At 38.5% G+C, this 7,523-nt stretch overlaps 1 long non-coding RNA gene across 1 annotated transcript; it reads right to left on the reverse strand.

Annotated features, from left to right (window-relative positions):
- Positions 1 to 4,665: 4,665 nt before the first annotated feature.
- Positions 4,666 to 5,980, reverse strand: LOC123752866 (uncharacterized). The gene is made up of 3 exons (XR_011222924.1): positions 5,826 to 5,980; positions 5,361 to 5,545; positions 4,666 to 5,101 (listed from the first exon to the last, which is right to left on the reverse strand). It is a non-coding gene; the product is annotated as an uncharacterized lncRNA (long non-coding RNA).
- Between the last annotated feature and the right edge of the window lie 1,543 nt (positions 5,981 to 7,523).

The following is a 7,523-nucleotide window of genomic DNA, read 5'->3' on the forward strand; positions in this document are numbered from 1 at the left end:
GGAGGTTGGTGCTGGGGTTACCTGTGGGAGGTGTACTGTGGGAGGTTGGTGCTGGGGTTACCTGTGGGAGGTGTACTGTGGGAGGTTGGTGTTGTGTACTGTGGGAGGTTGGTGCTGGGGTTACCTGTGGGATGTGTACTGTGGGAGGTTGGTGTTGGGGTTACTGTGGGAGGTTGGTGCTGGGGTTACCTGTGGGAACTGTACTGTGGGAGGTTGGTGTTGTGTACTGTGGGAGGTTGGTGCTGGGGTTACCTGCGGGAGGTTGGTGCTGGGGTTACCTGTGGGAGGTTGGTGTTGGGGTTACCTGTGGGAGGTTGGTGTTGGGGTTACTGTGGGAGGTGTACTGTAGGAGGTTGGTGTTGGGGTATTCACCTAGTATATCTTGTTTCTGGGTGTACTAACCTAGTATATGTTGCGTGTGTGTGTATACTCACCTAGTCTCACCTAGAATATCTTGTGTGTAAGTACTCAACTAGTACTCACCTAGTATACCTTGTGTGTGTGTATTCACCTAGTATATCTTGTTTCTGGGTGTACTAACTTAGTATATGTTGCGTGTGTGTGTATACTCACCTAGTCTCACCTAGAATATCTTGTGTGTAAGTACTCAACTAGTACTCACCTAGTATACCTTGTGTGTGTGTATTCACCTAGTATATCTTGTTTCTGGGTGTACTAACTTAGTATATGTTGCGTGTGTGTGTATACTCACCTAGTCTCACCTAGAATATCTTGTGTGTAAGTACTCAACTAGTACTCACCTAGTATACCTTGTCAGACCTTGCCTATACCCTATACAGACCTTGTGTGTGTGTACGATCATATGTGGCATTCTTCCAAGAAAAGGAGTTAGAAATGAAACGGTATAATCAGATCCTTTTATACAACACATTGAGAAAGAATAAAGGTTAAGTGTGGTATCAGTAAGATTTACACACTAGTCCACACTTGCGTGGTGTACAATATGTGTGTGTACAATGTAAGTGGAGGCAGAGTTGGAGGGAGGGAAATGTAGTTGGTGGACCTGTGGTCAGGGTGGCTCCAGAGGTAGGGTGTCAAATTTCAGTGTTTATGGCAGGGTAAGGGAATGGTCGTCGGTGGTCTTGTGATTCAATATTTTCTTGTTGTCGCTAAGTTACACTTTTTCAGGTCTATATAGTACAATGGCCAGTCCTCATGTACCTAGTAATTATGTACCTTAAATTATGTACGTAAATTATGTAATTATGTTCATGTACCTAGTAGCTAGTAGTTATAGTGTCAGTTGGGGGTTAATGGGCCAGGCCGAGCGTGCCTGTGCCCCACAAATATCACCCTTATTGCTGACTAGTTGGTATAACGGCTTTTCCCAAACCTCTCTCTCGCCAGAATTATACTGGCATGTGAATATCTTTGGCAGTTGATGAATCCTAAATATAAATAATAAATAAATAAATGTTTACTTAGGTAAGGTACATCCATACAAGAAATTTTTACAAAGATTGGTGGACTTATAGATAGATTCATACATTGCATAACTGCATGGCATAACTGGCAATTCCCTCACAGTGTTCAAGTGAGAACTGGATAAGCACCTCCAAAGGATACCCAAGTATGCCAAGTATGCTGCCCTGAGGAATACCAATGTTGATGGGTAGGGTGGGAGAAATTGAATTATTCACAGAAACATACTGGAGCCTGTCAGTGAGGTAGGATTTGAGGTATTGCAGGGGATACAAGACACTGATCACTGGTCTCCCATTTGGTCCTCATTGCTTTATCTTACTATTATTGAATGCCAATAACCGTATTATGCAATTTCAATTTCTTCTATTGCTTTCTTTATTATGCACCCCATACCCATCCCGTGGGCCGTGGTGTAAAGGATTACAGAGGCACGTAATCGGTTCAGGACCTGAACCCTCTAGTTCGTTTAGCTAAGCAAATAACAATGTTTGACGCTAGTTACAAAATTATTAATGTTGTATACACATGTACACACACACTCATACATACATACATATATATATATATATATATATATATATATATATATATATATATATATATATATATATATATATATATATATATGTGTATATATATATACATATATATATATATATATATATATATATATATATATATATATATATATATATAATATATATATATATATATATATATATATATATATATATATATATATATATATATATATATAATTATACCAGTATAATCTAATAATATATACTGGTCTAATAAAATAATTAGACCAGTTAATACTCTCACTCGTTGTGTTAGGATATGTTAGCTTGATAAAACTGACTGTTCATTGTTGAGAAATGTGTTAACAAACAATATATCTGACTTATCAAGACTGTAGCTTGCTTAGCAAAAGGAACTTTTTTTAAATTTGGGTTCAGTTTAACTACTGCTCAAGGGATGAGTAATTGGGGCATAATAAAGGAACTAAGCTGATAAAATGAAAGATGGGAAAACAACATTAGAAAGATAAACTCGAGAGACGTTTTCATGTTAACCCGAAAATTATTTGAGGAGCAAGACAGACTGCGGGTCAAGCAATTGGTCTTTATGCTATCGTGATGGGGGATCAGCCATTACACGTGTTAATGACTCTTGTATAGTTGTGTAGTTAAGGACATCAGGGTAAAGGGGTAATGGGCATTGTGGTTGATTGTTCTACCTGGGAATCCTCCACTGTTTTATATCTTATGTATGTATGTATGTACTAACCTAGTTGTGGTTGTAAGGGTTGAACTTTGGCTCTTTGGTCCCGCCACTTGAATACATACACTTGAATACATACACTTGAATACATACACTTTCCATACACTTGAAACTGTGTATGGAATCAGCCTCCACCACATTACTGCCTAAAGCATTCCATTTATTAACTACTCTGACACTGAAAAGTTCTTTCTATAATCTCTCTGTGGCTCATTTGGGTACTCAGCTTCCACCTGTGTCCCCTTGTGCGTGTACCACATGTGTTAAATAAATGTATGTATGTATGTATGTATGTATGTATGTATGTATGTATGTATGTATGTATGTATGTATGTATGTATGTATGTAAGGGGAGAGAGAGAGAGAGAGAGAGAGAGAGAGAGAGAGAGAGAGAGAGAGAGAGAGAGAGAGAGAGAGAGAGAGAGAGAGAGAGAGAGAGAGAGAGAGAGAGAGAGAGAGAGAGAGAGAGAGAAAGAGATGAAGATCGAGACAGAGAAATAGATATAGACAGAGTCAGGGAGAGAATGTTAGACACAGAGACGTATAGATAAGGATATGCAAAGTCAGTGAGAGAATGACAGAGATAGAGCGAGGAAAGAGACAGAGAGATAGGCTGACACAGAGAATGTCAGAAACGAGGAGAGGCAGAGACAGAGGGACAGGGACAGACGGACAGGGCCAGAGGAGGGACGGGGACATGGGAGGGACAGAGAAGAACAGGGGGACAGAGAGAGACAGGGGGGACAGAGAGAGGGACAATGGGATAGAGAGGGACAGGGGGACAGAGAGATGGAAAGGGGGGACAGGGGGACAGAGAGGGGGAAAGGGATCTGGGACAGAGGACAGAAAATGTGGGCAAGGGGACAAAGTGAGAGACAGGGGACAAAGATGGACAGGGGGACAAAGATGGGCAAGGGGGACAGGGGGGACAGGAGGAAAGGGGGGAGATGTATGAGGGGAAATGTTTGCGGAAGATGGAGAAGGGGTATTTAGAACGGTAAGTTCTAAATCACCACAAGATCACCACATTTGTGTACAGGGGTAACTCGCTTTTTTTAGGATAACTGGAAAGGTTTGGAGTTCAAGTTCAAGTAGCTTTTCAAAAAATGTTGACAAGTTAGGCAGGATTGATATAGGTCTGTAGTTGTTAACATCTGTGAGATCACCACATTTGTGTACAGGGGTAACTCGCTTTTTTTTAGGATAACTGGAAAGGTTTGGAGTTCAAGTTCAAGTAGCTTTTCAAAAAATGTTGACAAGTTAGGCAGGATTGATATAGGTCTGTAGTTGTTAACATCTGTGAGATCACCACATTTGTGTACAGGGGGTAACTCGCTTTTTTAGGATAACTGGAAAGGTTTGGAGTTCAAGTGACCTGTTGAAGAGCATGAGAATTCTTTGGAGACAATTCCTAACCTATACTTCTTCTCAAGGTCATGTTTTTTATTAATGGGTTTAAGTATTCCCTTTGTAAGCAAGGGATTGTTAAGCCTTTTGGTTATGCTTACAAAAAAGTCACAGGACAGACATTATCAGCAGCAGTTATTAAATTGTCAATAGCAGTTTCATTGTGCAGCCTAAAACTTAACTCCCTTGACTCTAGAGGTATATATATTATATTATATATGAGTTTTTTTTAATTAGTTTAGTTCATTTATTATGCACTCCATACCCATCTTTTGGACGGTAGTGGAAAGGGTTACAGAGGCACAGAATGGGCTCAGGGTTTTATTTGATGAACCATAGATGTGTGGCTCCTCTTGCATGATGTAGAGACTATATCCATTGATGGATAATACCTGATTTTATTTACCATGTATTTAAGTTACTTGTAAATGACTTAAGTTTAGGTTAGGTTTTTTTAATTAAACCAGCCAGGATGAGTGAAGCCATGAAGGGCGTTTTTATTAATTAAAACACCCAAATGTTGGGTGCTTCAGGTGTTGTTCCTCTTGGATGATCTTGTACCTCTCTGTCTCACACCTGTAAGAATGAGTGATATGGTTAAGGGGGAAACAAAGTGCAGGCAAGGCAATGGAGGCCAGTAGTAATCTTAGGGCTAGGATAATTAGAAATTAGAGAAATTAAGTAAGAGAAATTAGCAAGAGAAATCAGGTAAAATTTATTATACTTAACTTTTGTATCATCAGTTTAGTAGTAAATCTTCATCTTCATCATCATCATCTTCACTGTCACAAAGCTCCAGGTAGGGCTCGGAAACATCAACATCCTCTTCCTGGTATCCAAATAAACGCTTTGCATCACTCAGCTTGTCAGAACACAACTTTTGCCCTTGCTTCAAAAGAGCCAAGATTCCACTCTTATTTTTGGTTGATAGGTGCTTCTCTTCAATAGTGTACTTGTTAGGATCCTGTAATATATAGACTATTTAATGGGGTTTAAGACATTTACAAATTTCCCTGAAAATACTAAAGAAATTAGAATAAATAAATAAAGTTTTCGGTAAAAGTTCAAATATATGTAAAACACACCAGTACAGTAAATGAAAACCATGGAATTGTCTACCTGTCAAAGTTGTAAATAGCAAGACTTTACTCAAGTATAAAATTCTGCTGGATAAATGTTTATGAAGAACTGAATTGCAACACACATTTAGGCTGTTAGCTTACCTTGCTTAGATATGAAGGAAAAATTCCACATAACAACTCTTCAGTATGTTCGGTTAAAATCTCTCTCTTATTCTTGTAATATGCGAGATAATGCAGCATTTCTTGAACAGTGTGTTGTTGCTCTTCTCTGGATCTCTTCTGAAGCTCCACATCTTCTACTGCCTTCTTTTTTTGAGCAAGGGACACTAATAAAAGAGGAAAATAATATTTACTGCAAGTAAACTACAACTCAATTTAATGTAATTACAGTTTAGGTACTTGCATTATACATACTATACATAGTTTATTGTGCAGTATCAACCTGATAAAAACCTACGGATTATGATACTGCACCTATTTTACAAACAGTAGTGATGATATTTTACTTCAAAAATAAGTAAAGCTTATCCATTATGCATGCTAAATGTTAGTTATCTTGATAAGGCCGAATTGTAACCCCTGATAAAATGAGATGTAGTTACATACCATTTTGGCTATGATGAGGCAATAAATTGTGCCATGGCAGGATACCTTCTATTGCATCCTTTTCACTGAGAATTTCAGTTTTCACTATTGTAGATTTTTATGAAGCCTTGAAACTTTTTCCTGTCACACTCATTTCTGTGCCGGAGTGAAGAGCGCATTTTACTGGATGCTGCAAATAAAGTTTTTTGGCTGAAAGTTTTAAAGTTGTTAAAAAAAATTTCCTCATCATTTACCTACATAGAAATTATAGACAAGAGCTAAATAGAAATTGCTTCAGAGTTAACAAATAAATAGTAAGCCTACCTACATGAGTGGCAATCAGATTTTTGCGATGCCTAATAGAGTGTGCAACTGCCTCGATAGAATATTTGATGTTCCTCGAGGTTGTTCCAGTGTTTAACTCTAACTCCTTACAAATCATTTGTAGGTCAGATCGCCATTCTTGAATCAATGACTTTTGAACATCAAGTTTGTCGATCTCATTTGAAACTGTTATTTCCGTCTCTCTGGACTATTTGAAAATATAATAAATTTAATGAACAAATCACATTAACCGTGATGAGTGGTTCGAACCTATGGGCTTGGCATTCCCAGATGCTTGCTGTAGTTGAATGCGCCACAACATGGTCAAAAGAATTGCAACCTAGGGTACTAATGAACCCACAATTCATTTTTTGTTAATTATGCACCCCCATACCCATTCCATGGGCGGTTGTGCATGCAGTTTCCCATGTACTTGGTCTGTGTCCTCCAGTAGTTTTACCTCTGATGGCCCTTTCAATACACATAGAATTCATATTATTGTGATATATCAATACATGGAGAAAGACATTGAAATGGGGGCATCAAAGGCAGAACTACTGAATGACAGAGACCGAGTTCATGGGGGAATTGTGTGAAACCTGGTTTGGCTTCAGTGGAAGCCTTGGGATCCTTGTGGGTGCAGTAGTACTCCAAGTTGCAATTCATCTGATCATGTCGTGGCGTAGTGAACTAGAGCATGCATCTGAGAACACTCAGTGCATGGGGTTCAAACCCTCATCACAGTTCCCGTGATATATCACGATACTGTGATTTCTCTGTGAACACATTTGATATAATTCGGAATCATACATTTAGGTTAATTAAATACTATATACTTTATACAAATTAACCTTATTGATATATTGAAAAAGTTCAAGCAGTTAATTCAAGGAAATGGTCGCTAATTTATAATGGAAAATATATGTAGTACATGATCTGAACACATAACTAACCTATAAATGCATTATAATACCTTTCACATATAAATGCATTATAATAAGTTTCAAAATAAATACAAATAAATAAAATAAATATATATTATTTTTAGTACCTTTCTGAGTCGAGTAACTAATGCACGAGCCAGTCCATCAATTTTTCGATGGTTCCAAAAGACTGCACCCTCTGTGAGTTCTTCTGTTCTTTCTGAGAAAAATATTTATAGCAATGAACATCTTGAAGAGCATAGAGTCAGGATAAGGATTAGGGATGGGACGGGGGGAAGGAATGGTGTCCAACCACTGGGAAGGAGTCAGGATAAGGATTAGGGATGGGACGGGGGGAAGGAATGGTGTCCAACCACTGGGAAGGAGTCAGGATAAGGATTAGGGATGGGACGGGGGGAAGGAATGGTGTCCAACCACTGGGAAGGGGTCAATATAAGAACTAGGGATAGGA

This window comes from Procambarus clarkii, chromosome 55 (assembly GCF_040958095.1).
Source record: "Procambarus clarkii isolate CNS0578487 chromosome 55, FALCON_Pclarkii_2.0, whole genome shotgun sequence".
NCBI lineage: Eukaryota > Metazoa > Arthropoda > Malacostraca > Decapoda > Cambaridae > Procambarus > Procambarus clarkii.